The sequence below is a fragment of the Schistocerca serialis genome, chromosome 4 (genome assembly GCF_023864345.2).
Source record: "Schistocerca serialis cubense isolate TAMUIC-IGC-003099 chromosome 4, iqSchSeri2.2, whole genome shotgun sequence".
Lineage (NCBI taxonomy): Eukaryota > Metazoa > Arthropoda > Insecta > Orthoptera > Acrididae > Schistocerca > Schistocerca serialis.
This window is the reverse complement of record NC_064641.1, coordinates 576,810,438-576,828,451: the sequence shown is the minus strand read 5'-3', so window position 1 is coordinate 576,828,451 and position 18,014 is coordinate 576,810,438.

The window sequence follows — 18,014 nt, the reverse complement described above, 5'->3', positions numbered from 1 at the left end:
TTTCAGCAAGATAATCCCCACCCGCATATGGCGAGAGGTTCTGTTGCTAGTCTCCTTGCTTGCAAACTTTACCTTAGGCAGCACGGTTACTGAATCTCTTCGCAACTGAGAACATTTGGAGCATGATAGATAGGGCCATCCGACCTTGAGATTTTGGTAGTATGACTCGTCAATTGGACGGAATTTTTCAGCTTATTTATCAGGAGGATATCCAACTACTCTGTCAGTCATTGCCAGTTGCATAAGGGCCAGAGATGGATCAAAGCGTTATTGTCTTGCCCACTTTGTGAAGCTCTTTCTCTTGAATAAATTATCGAATTTTTCTGAAATCGTAACCGTTTGTTTACCTGTACATTTACATCGCATCTGTCGATTTCCTCCCCATACAGGTTTTGACAACATACAAGTAGATACAATTGCAAAGGTGAGATATAATGGATTTCGAAAGTAATGTTACAAATGATTGTCACATCCCTGCTGGATGTACATAGTAAAGGTAAGTCACAGAGTACACAAAATATTTTTGTAACATTAAATTCTCTGATATTTGCGGGATTTAAAGCAGAAAAACTATTCTAAGATTCGTAACGTATGTGAAGGAAGATCTTCTCCTTAGGCCTATGTGGGCGTCTTCTATTTAAATACAGCAGTATACTGCTAATCTGATAGTCACTACTTCAAGCATTGTTGCAGTCAACGCAACAAGATTTACAATCATAAGTAAATAAATAGTCCTTAGTAATATGCATACCGACCGAAGCATATTGTTTGATTACAACATGGCCGACAATGCCAACGGCAGTAACCTGCAGGTATGTGTCGTTCTGACATTTTATTCGCATCAGAACAACATTAGTGATTCCATGGAGAACAGCAACACAAAATAAAGTGAAATCCTATTTTTCCAGAAATGACAACAGAGCACCATGCTACGGTATAGTCAATAGCGTTAATTACAGGTTTGTGCTATGTATGTCTAACGACATTCCAACGCCGCATGAAATCTGAGAATATGTTCAGCAGGTTTTTCCAGTCACTTGCAAATACGGCATCATGCGCAATGAGGACAAGTGTTCGGTGCTGACATATTGCATTTCGCACGCAGGATGGAGGAGCGAGCGTGCGACGATTAAAAGAAGAGCCTAGGACAAGTGTGTGAAGAATGGAAGCTCTTGCGTCATCAGTCCTGCTGGAGGAGTTACTTTATCCACAACAGCGAGTGCAGGTTCCAAGGGCACATAGTTATTGTGTAAGTAGGCTGTTTATGTTTTCTTATTGGCAACGTTACGTAGCGCTCTGTATGAAAAATCACTGGCTGTGCTGTGTGCAGTCTGTGGCTAGTTTGCATTGTTGTCTGCCATTGTAGTGTTGGGCAGCTGGATGTGAACAGTGCATAGCGTTGCGCAGTTGGAGGTGAGCCGCCAGCAGTGATGGATGTGGGGAGAGAGATGGCGAAGTTTTGAAATTTGCAAGACTGGATGGCATGAACTGCTATATACATTATGACTTTTGATCACTATTGAGGTAAATACATTGTTTGTTCTCTATCAAAATCTTTCATTTGCTAACTATGCCTATCAGTAGTTAGTGCCTTCAGTAGTTAGAATCTTTTATTTAGCTGGCAGTAGTGGCGCTCGCTATATTGCAGTAGTTCGAGTAACGAAGATTTTTGTGAGGTAAGTGATTTGTGAAAGGTGTAGGTTAATGTCAGTCAGCGCCATTCTTTTGTAGGGATTATTGAAAGTCAGATTGCGTTGCGCTAAAAATATTGTGGTTCAGTTTAAGGACAGTCATGTATAATTGTTCAAAAGGGGACGTTTCATATGTCGACCCTTAGCCGAGGATACCTCACTAGAATCTTCTGATTTTTTCTTGTAGTTTGTGTAATTAGTGTAGCCTTTGTTTATTGCTAGCGCGTAATCATAGAGAGAATTTCCTTTGTGATTGTAGTTTTTCATTGTTGTACAGTAAAACAGTTGTGACATGCATGTAGATTTTCACCAAGTATTTCGCAGCTGCGCTTGCAATTAAGTAGACATTATTTCCATTGCTATGTTATCTTATTTTGCTCTTCAAATTGTGCTTTTCTGTGTTATCGTGTGAAATATTGTGACAATTATGTCGTGTGAAAAACGTAATACTAGGCTCCAAAGTAAACTGAGAAATGACAGTGAAGATGAAAGCAGTGTGTTAGCGCCACTGTGTAATGAATTAAATAATGTTCAACATAGTAATTAGGTAATTGTGCATAGGGAAATGGAGCGGCCGGCAAACAATGGCGTAGGCAGTGAAACAATTAGTGAACAGGGAAGCATTATCGATCGATCGCTCGGCAACAGCTCGCCTCAGGAATCCGAAATGACAGGACACAATTTTGCAAATACTGTAGATTCAGGTTTTGCGTCCTCACCGTTTTCTCAAATAAGTCAAGACACATTTTCTGCTTGTCAAAATGTGAATGTTGCCGGTGCAAATGTACTGCCGAAAAGCGTAGAGGAACAGATTCCAGACACTAATGCATTGTTATTACAGCTAAAGCAACAAATGGAACAAAATCAGAGACAAACACAGCAAAAGCTTGAAAAGTTAGACACCACACTTGAACAAACACGTGAAGATTTAACTACTGAGTTACATAACATTGAATCGAAATGTCAAAAAGTCTGTAATGAAGTAAAAACACAAATTTGTGAGCATTTTCAACCTATTTTTTCGCGGCATGAAAATGCATTACAGAATCACGAAGCAGTCATAAAAGAACTGCAAACCATTGTTCATGAAAATCACGACACCTTGCAAGCTAAAATTGACTCAGTTGCATCTACCGATTCGGTTACGCAACTTGCAAAAACTCAGGAAAACTTAAAGGACACAGTAGATACTGTGAAACTTGGTTCAGAAAAACACACTGAGGAAATAAATACACTATCGGAGAAAGTAGCCGAACTTTCGGATTAGTTCACTAACTTATCTACAAAGGTAGATGATGATCTGAATGACACAAGACCTGTAGCCATCACTGACACAGAAGAGTATGAACAAATTAAGAAATTCAAAAAAAATCAGAATCAAATTAATACGCAACACAAAAGAGAAATCTGGGAAGTACAAGATCAGTTGGCACAAGTAATACAAAAATTACATGTTTCAGAGGACACTCGCGCTCCAACACGGGAAGAGGGACTTAGAAATTCGGAACAACCACAAAATAATAACACAGGACACTTCGGAAATTATGAAAGAAATTGGCAAGGCACACCGAATTTTGAGATGGAACCGCCGAAACGACGTAACAATGACCGACATGTGACTCGCCGACATGATGATTTTGACTACAAGCTGTTCATTACTACACGTAAATTCAAAACATTTAAGAATTCTGGCAACGACATTCATCCACAAGCATGGCTCCATCAATTCTCTCATTGTTTTCCTCACAACTGGTCATCAGAGCCCAAATTAGAATTTATGTGTGGCTACTTAGAGAATGAACCAGCTGAAAGAATGCGATCGGTCATTCACGATTGTCACAGTGAAGGAGACTTTTACCATGCCTTCCTCTCAGCATATTGGTCTCAAGCTACACAAGACCGAGTAAAACATAGCATCATGATGATGAAACACTTTGAACAATCTGAATTTACCAGTCTTGTCAAATATTTTGAATACATGTTGCATAAGAATCAATGTCTTTCAAACCCATACAGCCCTTCAGAACTCATCCGCATTTGCTTAACGAAATTGCCTGAACATGTAAGAAATATTATTTTGGCAGGACGTTGCAAAGACGACATTGAAGCTTTTCAGGAACTCTTACAAAAATTAGAAATTAACTCAAACAGTCACGGGATGCGAAAACAGGAAAACAATCACTACATGTCACATCCGTCACAATTCCGTGACGACAGAAACAATAACTGGACACGACAAGACTATTCGTACAATGCAAATCGTGACCAAAACAGACACCACCAATATGACAACCACTGGCAGAGTAATAATAGTTACAGAGAAAGATCGCATTTCCGTAGTAATGAATATGACAGAGATTACCATAGAAATAGACAATATGGGAACAAAAACAATTATTATCAAGGGAAACAGAATAACTTAAGACGCAACAGTTCAGCATGCAGTTACGATTCCGGGAGAAATTCTCCACCACATGACCGACAAACAAGAAACTATGTAAACTGCCAACAAAACGACAGACCTGAATTCCATCAGAACTGGCGGGATTCAAACAGAGCAGGGCACTCTCGACAAGGTGAATTTGTAGAAGTTAGGTCTCCAAATCCCAATAACGACGCGCGCCAACAAAGAGACAATAGGCAATGACTCATACCGCTGGCAGCCCAAAACGTACGTATGAAACTGACAACGCAGCTGCCATAGCTAGTAATTACGTAAAAATGGAAGACATTAGGGACATCTTACTCCAGGAACACGACATAAAACATAACAACATTGCATATCCTGTGATTCACATTACAGTAAGTGACGTAAAATTTACTGCAGTACTTGACTCTGGCAGTCCCATTTCAGTAATTAGTGAAACAGCCTTTAGCAAATGCAACAAATCGAACGATTGCCCCACAATTCCGTTACGTAACATTAAATTACAAGGTGCAATCGTTGGGAAAAGTGCAGATGTACGCCAACAAACAAACTTAGATTTCTTTTGTCAAAGCCACAGCTTCTCTATGAACTTTCTCATTGTTCTATTATTGTCGACCGAAATTATATTGGGAGTAGACTTTTTGAATGAATACAAAGCAATCTTAAACTTTCACGATGCTGAAATAAGTTTAGAGAAAGAAGGTAAGTCAATAGCTTTGAAATTTGAAGATTGGCTCTCAAACCATGACGAGGAAATTAATCGGCTTTACCTTCTGTTAGACAACAGTTCAGAATTTTCTACGGAACTAGACACTAACAATCACTCTGCAAGTACTGACAGGGATTATATCGACGACATATTTGATGCTAATGAGTTAATTCAGAATAAAATTCGAACAATTGGGAATTGTAATGACACTGATAGGCAAGACCTTTTTGAGATTTTACAAGCACATTCTACAGTTTTTACTCACAAAACAGGAACAATCAAGGGATTTCAATATCAATTTCGTCTTCGTGAGCATACTAAATTTTGTGTTAGACCATACGTAATTCCAGCGCATTATAGGGATCGTGTTAGAACAGAAATACAATCTATGCTTAATGAGGGCATTATTGAGCCTGCAGTAAGCTAATACAACAATCCATTACATGTTGTTGAGAAGAAAAATGGATCGATCAGACTTGTCTTAGATTCGAGACAAATCAACACTATCATCATTCCTGAAACAGACAGGCCGCAAACGATGGAAGAACTTCTTCAAAATTTTAATGGTGTAAAAGTGTTGTCTTCTATTGATCTCGGGTCCAGCTTTTATCAGATCTAACTTCATCCAGAATGTAGAAAATACACAGAACATTTCTTCGGCAGCATTCATTTGCGGGCTAAATTCCATATTACCTGAGTTCTTAAAACGTCACATCACCTTATATGTGGACGATATTCGGATAGCAGAAGCCTCATGGGAACAACACAATCGCATCCTCAACAGCGTGTTACATATTTTTTTGGTAAAACCTGAATTCGGTAGGTCAAAGGTGAGGTTTTTGGTACATATTATTTCTTCTGAAGGCATTCAGCCGGATCCTGAAAAGTTAGAAGCAATCATAGCCATTCCAGTTCCATCCACAAAAAAACAAGTCCGCAGTTTTCTAGGTCTCGTAAATTTTTACCGTCGTTTTCTGAATATGCAAATTCTAGTTACTCCAAAACTTTGTTCTCTCACTGGAAAAAATACTATTTGGAACTCGGACGAACAAGCATAGTTGGAATTCAATTCATTGAAAGAATCGCTACTTAACGTGCCAATACTAGCTCATCCAGATCTGTCACAAGATTTCTGCCTTAGCACGGATTCTTCTAAAGTCGGTCTTGGTGCCCATTTATTTCAAGAAGCCATAGAAAATGACACTACTGTTCAGAAAACCATTGCTTTTGCTAGCCGACTGCTAAACAAAATCTGTAAAAAATTATTCCGTTACTGAATTAGAAGCTTTAGCTATCGTTTGGGCATTTAACAAATTCCGTTTCTTTCTTTCTGGTAAGCACGTAAAAGTATACAGTGATCATCGTGCATTACAATTTCTTATGTCTTCAAAATTAAATCATGACAGGTTAAAACGTTGGGCATTGTTTCTGCAAGAATTCCGCTTCACAATAGTCTACATTCCCGGCAAGGAGAACATTGTTGCGGACGCACTGTCACGCGCACCGGCTGGGCTTGAGAAAAGTAACATAGAAGGCAACCTCGAGAAAAATTTCAGTATTCCTTGCATTCAGAAAGTCGCCTTTGAAAACTTCATCACCACATCTTTAAAGGACATTGCTCATGAACAAGATAAAGATCCGATTTGGAAAGACATCAGGAGCAAATGGCATGAAAAGACACACACACAGATTCGGCATTATTACCTGGTTAGAAACAACATACTCTTCAAACGCTGCACTGTTGATGATAAACTATGGGTACTTTGCATTCCAGACGATTTTGCTAATAAGCTCATTTGGTACATTCATTTCAGCCACCCACATTTTGGTCCACGAAAATGTTATCATATTCTTCGAACGACTTGTTATTTTAACAATATGGAAAAGAGAATTCGAAGAGTCTTGTCTATTTGTAAACTTTCTCAAAAGGCGAAACCATCTACTGTCTCACATCGTGCTCCGTTGTTTCCTATTATTCCTTCTAAATTAAAAGAATTTGCTGCTGTTGATCTCTTGTGACCACTTGTCAGAACATCTAATGGATTTTCGTACGTTCTAGCTGTTGAACTTACTTCAAAATTTGTTTCTTTCACTCCGTTACGTAAAGCCACTGGACAGTCTGTATCCAACGCTTTTGTTAAAAATTTCTTACGTGAAGTTGGACACGTTAGTAAAGTCGTTTCAGATAACGGACCGCAATTCAGATCTGCTGTTTGGTCATGCATGCTTCGGAATCATAAAATCAAACCTGTTTTTATTACATTGTACTCACCACATTGTAACCCGTCTGAAAGGATTATGAAAGAAATCAATAAGCTTTTCAGACTTTATTGTCACAGAAAGCATCAGCATTGGGACAGATATTTACACTTATTTCAAAATGTGCTGAATGAAATGCCACATGATTCCACTGCTCTACCACCTACTCTTGAACTGAAGACTGAAAAACCACCGAACAGAATCAGAGAGCTTCTACCTTTCCCGAATACACGTAAACTTCGACACAAGGACATAATTGATTTGGCTATTAAAAATATAAAATCTGCAGCAGACAAAAGGAGAAAACTACACGGTAAAACAAATGCAAAGAAATTATATATTGGTCAGAAAGTTCTCATTAAAGCTCATTCATTGTCACATAAGAAGAAACACTTGAGTCACAAATTCTTTCTAGTTTACAATGGACCTTACAGAATCCGACGTATACCACATGATAATTGCGTTGAAGTTGAAACTCTGCTTACTAGGAAGAGTAAAGGTTTACACCACATTTCACATGTAAAACCGTTTATTGAAAGATAATCTGCTTTTTAACTTTGTCTTTGCCATAAAACTTTTCGCTTCACATTTATAGTATGCTTTGTCAGACTTAAGAAACTGTTAACATGCAACAATGTTTGAAGTTAAATATCCAGTCTAGAACCTAGGGAACATTTTTAAACAGAAATTACGAATGCATTGTTATAGTGAAGAGACGATGCAGTGTTGTATTTGTACATTCTTGCTTGTTAGTTGCACAATTACGTAACGACTATCAGGCTTACATACTTAGGACATATATTGGTACTGCTAATGAGATTTTAATGCAACATTTTGGTTTACTTGAAAATACATTCTGGATTTAAAGTACTTTCAGTGAGATACCAGATGACATAGTGGTTAGTTTATGTGACAGCTACACGATTTTATCACGACACTACTAATGAGTGACAATTTACAATGTTGCTTTTGCAGTGTTTCTGTTTTATATCTGCACAGTTTTCTATTTTACTCTGGAAAGTAAAACATGTTTTAGTAGTAACTTTTGTGGTATAGCTACAATGAGACAGCCTTTTCCGTAGCACAACAATACGTTACAGTACAGTACTTTCTTCATCACGCCAATAAGCATAATAACTACGATATCTATATGCAAAGCATTTCACTTTTGTTTATCATGAGGTAAGTACATTGACTTCTGCAGCACTTAGCTTTCGGAGGACGATAACTACGACACTTCCACAGAGATTATGTTGCAACAAGACGCACAGTTTAGCGCTACAGTACACGTATTTGAGTGATTAATTTTATACTTAAAATATTTATTTTTAAAGATTTTTGAATTACAAAGATAGTTTTCCGTGATACATGTCATTCCATTGCTGTAATCTGTAACACCTGAGGGTATAATTATATTAATCCTCAGGGGGCTACACGCTTACTTTGTGTACCATGTGTTTGGCAAGCACAAGGAGCCCTAGCTAATATGGTGTATGCTTATACAACTTTACACATCGGTACCATATTTCTCTAACACTGAATTACACAGCTATCTGATTATTTAACAGAGAACAAAAATTTTTTTACTATGTCAGTAACACATGTTTACACAATTACAAAGTTGGATAATTTCACACTTATGAAATTGTATTTTGTGAACTATTCATATTTTTTCGGAAACATTGTGATACTATGAGAGCTTTGAATGATGTATTTGGTATGGGATCATGATTTTAAAGTACATTTGAGGTAGATGACACTTTTGAAATGAGCAGAGAATTTTCTTTAGGTTTTGAAATTACTGGAGGAAGCTACGACGATTTTGAGAATTGACAGGTGTTATGATGTTATTATTACGACGACTATGTGTATTATGCTGTTGCGGTATGTTTATGATCAATAAGCTGATGCTATATGAGGAATTTGATTATGCTACGTATCTGTTATGATGAAATATTGAAGAAGTGTCGACGAATATTTATATGTGTAATAAGGTAAGGAGTAATGAATAGTGGTTAGGGACTCTGACTTGTGAAAAAGGATGTTGGAAACCAAGAATCGTACTTTAAGAGTTATGAAATGTGTGTAAATGTGTGAATGTATCACAATGCCGGCGAAAATTTTTTGGACACTGTTATATTCATAAGATTTTGTATCTACACATTTGCAATGCAAATTCTCAACCTGTGAAATTTTTTATATGAGACTGCCACTGTAGCGGAAGCTGCTGTCGTAAATATTTCCGTAAGAAAGTTAAGTGACCACCTGCATGTAATGCGTCATGGGCACCCAGCTGTGTCAGACACCTGGAGAAAAAGACATTAGTGTGTGCCTTTAACAGAGGCACAGGTAGAAAAAAAAAAGGGAGGCCATTATCCTCGCTATTGACATTCCTTTGTAGAAAGCATCGCAAATACGACATGCTCAAACTTGAAAACATATGATTATACTGTGGAGCTCTTAATTTATGATATTTACTAAAATGCCTAATGAAACGATGAGAAACATTTTACGGCTATTGTCTTGCTAGTTGAGAGAAATGCCATATGGCTTGCTTTATGTATTTATTTACTCAATTTGTTTAATATCTAGTTTCTAGCTGCACTGCAGCATTGGTTAAAATAAAATTTATAGATGTACTAATATAAATATTTTCTGTCTACAGATCGAGTAAATACTAATTTTTTTTCAAAAAAATGAGAGAGCACAAAAAGACATTTACCTTCACAGGAATTGCAGTCATAATTTTCTTTTCAAGTACTTGGTAATTTATTTTGTAGAATAAGTTGTGGTGCACCACTTTAATTACATAGACATTAAGATGTGAATACACATTTCCCTTGTCTGCATTGTTGTCTTTAATGCAATATTTTTTCTGTTTGAGCTTTGTCATGTTTAGATATAAGTTATTGCATTTGCTGCTGATGTTTTCCAGGCATAGTGCTACTAAATTTCACTTTGTATTACTCTGTTCAGCTAGTTTTACTACTGATTTATTTTTCTTGTTGCTGCACATTGGCTCATATTAGTTGTAATGTTGCAATGCTTGGTAATTTAGATTTACTGTAGCTTGCTTTGCAATTTTCCAATTTTTTGTCATTGCTGTTTGTGTTAATTGTTTTGTGCTGCTGCATTGCCTCGTCCCTTAGTTTAGCATCTGAGCTCAGTAGATTTAAGTTAGCTTAAGAGGGGGTAGCCTATAAGAGAATGAGTTGTGATGAATTTGAAGAAATGCACTGAGAGGCTATATGAGAAAAGTACAGAAAACAGGTATAGATAGGACTTTTTGGAAATAATGAAGAACGAAGGGAGATCTCCGAGAAGTAAAGAAAATTTTGTTGTTACCCTGAAAACGAACCCTGTCTTTCCTTTTGAATTATTCCGCTATGTGTTTAAGTATACTTGTGTATTTGTCTTTTTCCTGTCTTTATGTGTTTAGCTAATAAGATTTATGTTGTAGAATTTTTCAAATACTATGTAATTTTCTTTGTAAAGAAGCTTAGACATTATTTATTCTGTTTTGTTTTAATGCTCATGTGTAAAGTTGATGTTTCGAAAGTTATTCTGATCTTTTATGTACGTACTCATGTCATAATTCCTGTAACACTGATGTATACGTTATTTCGATTCTTTTGTAAAGCCTGTACTACAAATGTTATCTGTATTGTTATGTTCTTTAATGATGTATTTTGTACCTTTGTAATTGTATTCTTATGTTATAAAATTGTAATTGACACCAGTTCATCATATTATTAACTTGTAAGTTCCATTTCACTGCACACGTTTCTGTAGGTCATAGTATATGGACAATATGTGAGAAGTAGGGACTGTTAGTGTTTTCACATGTGTTAATAATGCAGCAAGGGACTGGATAACAGCATTGCTGGTTCTAAGGACAATTCCAAAAACTTTGTGCGTGCACAAGTGGTGGTTTATGGACTTGCTATATTCTCCACAAGACTCTTTGATGGTGATTGTGCACCTGCCCAGTCGCAGCAGATTGCTGCTGGCCATCTCTACAAGGACTACAGTGGGTCTGCATCTTTGATGACCCACCAATACTATTATTTCTACAAGGACTGCAGTGGGTCTGCACCTCTGGTGGCCCACCAATATCGTAATCTCTACCAGGACTACAGTGGGTCTGCTCTGTGATGACCTACCTACCAATATTCTTCAAAACGTCGAATGACTCTGCTGTGGGTTTGCTCTGTTGTGGCCCATTACCTGTCAGCATGTCAAGAGTCAGCACTGTCTTTCCGTTGGAAGGACAACACTACTTCTTCAAGACTGCATGGAAATCCACTACTTCCGTGTGCATTGTCTTTTACTGCTCAGACTTTGAGAAAAGAAACGGCAGTTTTACTGTGATGAATAATCAGGTCTGTCTTTATGGACTGTGAGAAAATTTTGGCATTTGACCAACATTGTATCAATAAGTGTGTGCATTTGATTTCTTTGTTATTGTAATTATGAAAATTTTTTTTCAAATTTGTATTGGCCACTGCCCAAAACAATTTGTAAAATTTTTCGTGGGGAGCATGGGGGCTATGTAAGTAGGCTGTTTATGTTTTCTTATTGTCAACGTTACGTAGCGCTCTGTATGAAAAATCACTGGCTGTGCTGTGTGCAGTCTGTGGCTAGCTTGCATTGTTGTCTGCCATTGTAGTGTTGGGCAGCTGGATGTGAACAGCGCATAGCGTTGCGCAGTTGGAGGCGAGCCGCCAGCAGTGGTGGATTTGGGGAGAGAGATGGCGGAGTTCTGAAATTTGCAAGACTGGATGGCATGAACTGCTATATACATTATGACTTTTGATCACTATTGAGGTAAATACATTGTTTGTTCTCTATCAAAATCTTTCATTTGCTAACTTTGCCTGTCAGTAGTTAGTGCCTTCAGTAGTTAGAATCTTTTATTTAGCTGGCAGTAGTGGCGCTCGCTATATTGCAGTAGTTCGAGTAACGAAGATTTTTGTGAGGTAAGTGATTTGTGAAAGATATAGGTTAATGTTAGTCAGGGCCATTCTTTTGTAGGGATTATTGAAAGTCAGATTGCGTTGCGCTAAAAATATTGTGGGTCAGTTTATGGACAGTCATGTATAATTGTTCAAAAGGGGACGTTTTAATTGCGCCAGTTACAAATCTGCCAATGTATACGGAGACGGAGCGTTGAAGATCCGCAGTTTCTTTATGGACGGGACTGAATAAAATCAGAGTAGGGAAAATAATTTATCACGGTAACCGCTTGTGGGCAGATGCGAATTCTCATGCAGTCGTGATAGCAAGGCATCAAATGCGCTCTACCATCAATATAAGATCAGGAATTTCAGGTCACATACTCGGTGGGCCAAACGCTACAGGACAAATTAACAAGAGATGTTCGTCACCAATTTCTGTGCACCGTATTACGTTTACCTTCGCTGAAAGACAACGGATGTATTTTATGTAACACGCGCCACCACACCATCTTCTATTCTTCGGATGACAAATGTATCATCGACGATACATTAGCCGAGGAGATACAGTAGCATTGACCCGTGCACCTAATCTTAATCATTGATGTATTCCACGCACATCGACAGTGTACACACGGCACGCTACACGCCGTGGCGTTAACTGCATGGAGTGGGACTATTAACTGTGCTGTGTGCTGCTAAATCACGCACACTTTGATAAATGTAATGTTTGTTCACGTTCTTATTCAGGCCTGATGACAACACTTAATACGAACCACATTAACACACTCTGGAGGCAGTTCTACCTGTCACGCGGATTCGCTACTCTAATCATTTACTAAGCCACACTGACAGCCGATCATTCTCAAGTGACGAATCGCTATGAAGTGCGTCAAGGCAGATCTATTTTCCTAAAGAGGACATTGCGTTTCAACCATATTTATGAGGATCGTTCGCTAAGTAAGTTTTCCTATTGTATTTCTCCGAATAATTAACTGTGCCCGTGAAACGACAAGATTGGCGAGTTCGACTGGTCTATATCGAAAACATTCAAACCGGCTTACGATGCATACCGCAGTATCTCACCAGTACGCTTCCAGGTAGCATTAAGTTATCACTTCAAAGTTGACCGCTTGTCAGTTGCGCTCTGTGATTCGTTTTTTCCCAGCAAAACATCTATCCGCAGTCGATATCCATAGGGAGTTAATCTCTATGACGAAGGCAGCATGAGCATTCGTATGGAGCTGAGTCCTGGGTCCATCATTCGATGGCTGAGACAAAACGCCAGAGCATGGTGTGGAACAAACCTTACGAAAGTACCCCAAAGGTCAGACATTCGTCAAGGAAATGTATGGCGACTATCTGTTGGGAATTCATGGGGTGGTATTTGTTCATTACCTGCCTCGTGACTCCAACGGGGATTGCAATGAAGTGCTGTAATATTTTTAGGAATCTCTAAGCTGCCTTCAAACGCCATGGATTTTCGTCTCTCTAAGTTCTCTTCCTTCATGACAAGGCTGGTCTAATGCAACTCGATGATTAAGGTGAAGATCGGAAGATTCAGTGTGGAAGTGTTCCTGAATCCTCCACAATAGCCATATCTTCCCCAAGCGATTTACACATGTTCCATTAATTCAGAAAGTCAGTATGAAGATAAGTGTATCACCACCGACGATGAAATCACATCAACAGTGAACAGCTGGTTACGAACACAGGTCCCGACCTGGTACAATGCTTGCTCGGAAAGACTTGTGTCACATTACAAAAAATAGTTGGAAAAATACGGCGACCTTAGAAAAGTAACAGAAGCATTGCACAATGCCAATAAAATTATTTCAACAGGATAAATTGTGTATGGTTTTTATAAAAAAGGGAAACTTATTTTTGGACGCCCCATGAACCATGGACCTTGTCGAGGCGGGTAGGTACTGTAGGTACACTCACAACCGAGTGGTCTCTACGGAGGGGCCAGACGAACATATGATTCCTGAAGAAGGCCAGCAGTCTTTTTATTAGTTTCAGAGCAGTAGTCTGGATGACTGACTGGTCGGCCTTGTAACATTAGGCAATATGACCTTACTGTGATGGGATTATGAAATGTTAAAAGTAAGGGGAAATTATAGTCGCTTTATTTCCCGCACTCAGAAAAACTACTGTATAGCTTAATGGTGATAGCATCCTCATGGGCAAAGTATTCAGGAGGTAAAATACTACCCCATTTGGATCCCAGGGCAATGCTCAAGAGGACGGTGTTGTGATCGGGAGAAATAAAACTGGCAGTCTACGTGCCACAATATGGAAGGGTATGTATAATAGAGAATTTACAAGAGAGAGACGGACAGATTGAAGTTAGACATAGTGGCATTTAGTGAAATGAGGTGGCAGAGGGGAAAAGGAGTTCCATTCACTAACTACAGGTTTGTCAACACAAATTCACTCAGGAGCAACACAGAAGTGGGTCAAATAATGAATAAGAAAATTGAACTGAGTATAAGCAACTACGACCAGCTTTAGTGAACGTATTGTCATAGCGAAAGTCGAAACAAAGCAAATACCCAATGCAGTAGTACAAACTTATACGTCGACAAAATCAGTAGATGATGAAGACATTACAAGAATATATGATGATATGAAAGAAATTATTCAGGTCGTTAAAGGAAACGTAAAATTGTCAGGGGGGGAGGGTGATGTAATTAGACAGTAGAAAAAGGAAAAGAAGGAAATACAGTAATAAAACAGAAGTATCAAAGAGATACTCACCTGCCAAATGTTTCACTGAGCACAGTTTAATCCTTGCTAATATTTGGTTTAAGAATCATGAAAGAAGCTTATATTCATGGACGAGACGTAGATATACTGGAGAATTTCAGAGATATTACATAATTTTAAGATAGAGGCCCTAAACCAGATTTGAAGCTGCAAAGCTTTCCAGCTGTAAATGCAAATTCTGGCCATAATATATTGGTACGCACTGCGGCTTAAAACCGAGGAAATTGCGGAAAGTTAGTAAATTAAACTAAAATTAACGATAATATGGAATGGAAATTCATTTTTTTCACTAGACTGTCATGTCAGTTCTCTACAACCACGTTTTTTCCATCGTTACGCAACATATTTCCTCTCACGCCAACCTTTTCATCTCAGAGTACCACGTTCTGCCAAAGACTTCATTTATTTGTTGGGTGTATTCCCGTCTCCGTCTTACCCTGCAGATTTTACTCTCTACAGCTCCTTTTAGTACCATGGATGTCATTCCCTGATGTTTAATACGTCTCTTATCCTTTCCTGGTAGCAGTATTCCCTAACTTCGTGAACTTCATGATCACTAATTTTAATTATATGCTTCTCGCTATCATCTCTGCTTCTACTCATTACTTCTTTCTGTTTCTGGTTTACTCTGAATCCACATTTTGTATTCATTAGACTTTTGTTCCGTTCAACAGATTCTGCAATTCTTCTTCACTTTCATTGTTGACAGCAGTTTCGTCAGCAAATATTATCATTGACATACTTTCACCCTGAATTTTAATTCCACTCTTGAACGTTCCTTTTGTTTTCGTCATCGCTTCTTCGACGTGTATATTGATTAAGAAGGACGAAAGACTGCATCCCTGTCTCACACATTTTAATCCGAGCACTACGTTCTTGGTCTTCCATTCTTATTGTTCCCTCTCGGTTCTTGTACATACTGCATATTACGCGTATTTTCCTATAGCTTACTCCTGTTTTCCTCATAATTTCGAACATCTTACACCACTTGAAACTGTCGAACGCTTTTTACCATGGTGACGAATCCTATGAGCTTGTCCTCATTTTCCTTCTGTCTTACTTCCATTATCTAATGTAGCCTCAGAACTGCCTTTCCAGTGCCGTTGCCTTTCCTGAAGCCAAATTGATCGTCATTTAACAGTCCCTCAGTTTTCTTTTCCATTCTTCTGTACGCTATTTCTTGTCAGCAGCTTGCATGCTGATTACGCGATAGTTATCGCGCATATATTCCCTTGCTATCTTGAGAATTCTGTGGATGATGTTTTTTTCGAACGTCTGATGGTACATTGTCAGTCTCATACATTCTACACACGAATTTGGACAGCAGTTTTGTTGTCACTTACTCCAATGGTTTTAGAAATTCCGATGAAATGGAATCTATCACTTATCTCCCTTATTTGGTCCCAAGTCTTTCATGGCTTGCTTTTCCTTTTTTTAAATTTCTGACTCTTATACTGGAATCCCAATGTCTTGAGCATCGACTCTATTTCTTCTTCCATCGCGTCGTCAGACAAGTGCTCCCTCTCACATGGGTCTTCAATGTACTCTTTCCACCTGTCTGCTCTCCCTTCCGCGATTAATTCCCATTGCACTGTTAATGACGGCAACCCTAGCTTTTACTTTCACCGAGGGCTGTTTTGATTTTTCTGTATACTGAGTGAGTCCTATCCTATAATCATCTAATCAGAAATCATTACGTTCTATCCATTTCACTTCACTTAGCTCCACTGTATCTAGATTGAACCTTAGTAGTCCGCTTTTGAGATGGCCAGATTAAGCCTCAGCATTCCCGTTTCGAATTTTTCTAGCTTCCCTATCACATTCATACTTCTGACATTCCACGCCACGAATCGTGGAATGCCGCCCTTTCGTTATTTATTCAACGTTTTTCTCATAGTCAGCTCTGCCTGCGCAGTCCCCTCCCGGCGGAGATCCCAATGGGGGACTAATCCCCAATGTTTTGTCAGTGGAGAGATCATCATGACACTTGAAACTTCCTGGCAGATTAAAACTGTGTGCCGGACCGAGACTCGAACTCTGCAAGGTTCGCAGGAGAGCTTCTGTGAAGTTTGGAAGGTAGGAGACGAGGTGCTGGCGGAATTAGAGCTGTGAGGACGGGGCGTGAGTCGTGCTTGGGTAGCTCAGTTGGTGCCGGCACGGTAGCTCAGCGTGTTCGGTCAGAAGGTTTAGCTACCTTCCGTAATAAAAAAAAAACTGAGTGAACGGATCAACGAGCAACCAGAACGAGTGTCATCAGACGTCCGCAATGAACAAAGTCAACGAACAATATAGAACAAAATGAGATTTTTTTTGAAAAAAAAAAAAGAAAAGTTGGTAGAGCACTTGCCCGTGAAAGGCAAAGTTCGAGTCTCGGTCTGGCACAAAGTTTTAATCTGCCAGGAAGTTTCATATCAGCGGACACTCCGCTGTAGAGTGAAAATTTCATTCTATCATGAAACTTTTTCAATTACAGGACACATGTCCTATGTATACTCATTATGTATCTTTAATGCAGTAGTTTCCATTGCCTTCTGCATCCTCATGCCGTTGATCATTGCTAATTCTTCTGCCTTTTAGGGGCAGTTTCCCACCCCAAGGGCAAAACAGTGCCCTGAACCCCTGTCCGCTTCTACGCCATCTTTATGAAGGCTGTTGGGAGAACAAGGCTAACTTCTTATGCCGAAAGTCTTCGTCCGCCCCTGCTGATTTTTGTTCCAGATTTAAGCAGTGGATCGTTTCGAACCCGGGACCCAGGACGGTTTGATTACTAGCCAAAGACACTACTCCTACTAAATTCGTACCTCCAGTACATAACGGTTGCATATTCGCTTGAAGTATGTGATGAGCTGTGTCCTCTGTGTAATGACTGTGTCCTCTGGTAGGAAAATATTTTTACCTTGTAAATTCGTGAAATCTCAGATTGACGAAATGTATATTCCAAGTTGGGTCGCCAAATAATAAACACCAATAGATCTGAAGTTCTTATAGAAAATGGTGATGACATCAAAGATGAGTATCACTGCATTGTGGAAAAGGCTGTACTTTAAATCTGATATGAAATATTAAAATCTGGATTGCACATAGTAAAATGTATGCTGTTCGACGCATTTGCACAGCGTGGGATCGTTCGGAATTACTGTGTACTTAATTATTCACGACGAAATTTACATTTCAATTTTTTTTAATATCCGGTTATGTCGTAT